We start from the raw sequence: 1,526 nt of genomic DNA on the forward strand, positions 1-1,526 counted from the left end.
GTATTGGCAAAATGAGATGGCTTGGCATGGGACATTTTGAATCAGATGATTATATGATTTACTACACTGGGGATGAAAAGGTGAGAAAAAATGGGGTTGGTTTGATAATTAAAAAAATCATTTCTAGATCAATCCTGAAATAAAATGTGGAGAGCAACAGGATAACATCCATATGCATACAAGGAAGTCCAGTGAATACCACTATCATTCAAATATCTGCACCAACAACTAGAGCCACAGAAGAGGAAATAGAAGATTTTTACCAACTTTCGCAGTCAGAAATTGATCAAACATGCAATCAAGATGCATTAATAATAATGGGTGACTGGAATGTAAAAGTTGGGAACAGGGAAGAGGGATCAGTAGCTGCAAAACATGGGCTCGGTGAGAGACATGAGGCTGGGCATAGAATGATAGAGTCATTGCAAATACCTTTTATAAGAAACATAAATGCAGGCTATACACATGGATTTCACCTGATGGTATGCATAGGAATCAAGTCAATTACATTTGTGGAAAGATTCGCTGGAGAAGCTCAGTATCTGCAGTGAAAAGCAGGCCAGGTGCTGATTGTGGACAGAATGCCAACTACTCATATGCAAATTCAAGCTGAAGTTGAGGAAAATTAAGTCAAGTCCATGGGAACCAAGATTTGACCTTAAGTCTATCCCACTTGAATTTCAAAACCATCTCAGGAACAGGTTTGAGGCTTTGAGCACCAATGAGCGTAGACCAAATGAGCTATGGGAGGACATCAAGAAAATTGTCCATGAACAATGCAAAAGATCATTACAAAGGCTAAAGAAGAAGAAAAGACCAAGAGGGATGTCAGATGAGACTCTGAGTATTGCATTACAGCGCCGAGAAGCCAAAGCTAAAGGAAGAAATCAAGAAATCAAGGCGCTGAATAGAAAATTTCAAAAGGCAGCTCGGGAAGTCAAAGCAAGATACTATAATGAAATGTGCAGAGAGTTGGGGAGTCGGAAAATCAAAAGGGCCAAACTCTCTCAGTGTTTCTTAAGCTGAAGGAGTTGAAAAACAAATTCAAACCACGTTTGGCAATACTTAAGGATAGTTTGGGTAGAATGTTGAATGATCTAGGAAGTATAAAAAGAAGATGGAAGGAGTACACAGAATCACTGTATCAGAAGGAATCTGCTGACACACAGGAATTTCATGAAATAACATATGAGCAAGAACCTATTGTGATGAAGGAGAAAGTTCAAGTTGCTATGAAGGAATTGGCAAAAAACAAGGCTCCACTGTCACTTTGACATGACTGTGTGCCTGGCGAGTGGTGGGCTCAGTGGGGGCGTGTGTGAAGACTGCTGGGACCACACCTAGGAACAGCACTGTGACCGCTGCAGACCCCTTTTCTACACAGACCTCCTCAAGCCCATCTCCAACCCCTACGTGTGCATGCCTTGTGAATGTGACCCTGATGGAACCTTATCTGGTGGCATTTGTGTGAGCCACTATGACCCGGCTTTGGGGTCTGTCACTGGCCAATGTTTGTGCAAGGAGAA

At 41.8% G+C, this 1,526-nt stretch overlaps 1 protein-coding gene across 1 annotated transcript in view; it reads right to left on the reverse strand.

Annotated features, from left to right (window-relative positions):
• The window catches only part of UBTD2 (ubiquitin domain containing 2), an 82,391-nt gene that overhangs the window by 14,351 nt on the left and 66,514 nt on the right, over window positions 1-1,526 (reverse strand). The gene's annotated exons all lie outside the window — the stretch shown is intronic.

Source organism: Elephantulus edwardii, unplaced genomic scaffold (genome assembly GCF_000299155.1).
Source record: "Elephantulus edwardii isolate Elephantulus edwardi_28Jun2011 unplaced genomic scaffold, EleEdw1.0 scaffold00033, whole genome shotgun sequence".
Taxonomy (NCBI): Eukaryota; Metazoa; Chordata; class Mammalia; order Macroscelidea; family Macroscelididae; genus Elephantulus; species Elephantulus edwardii.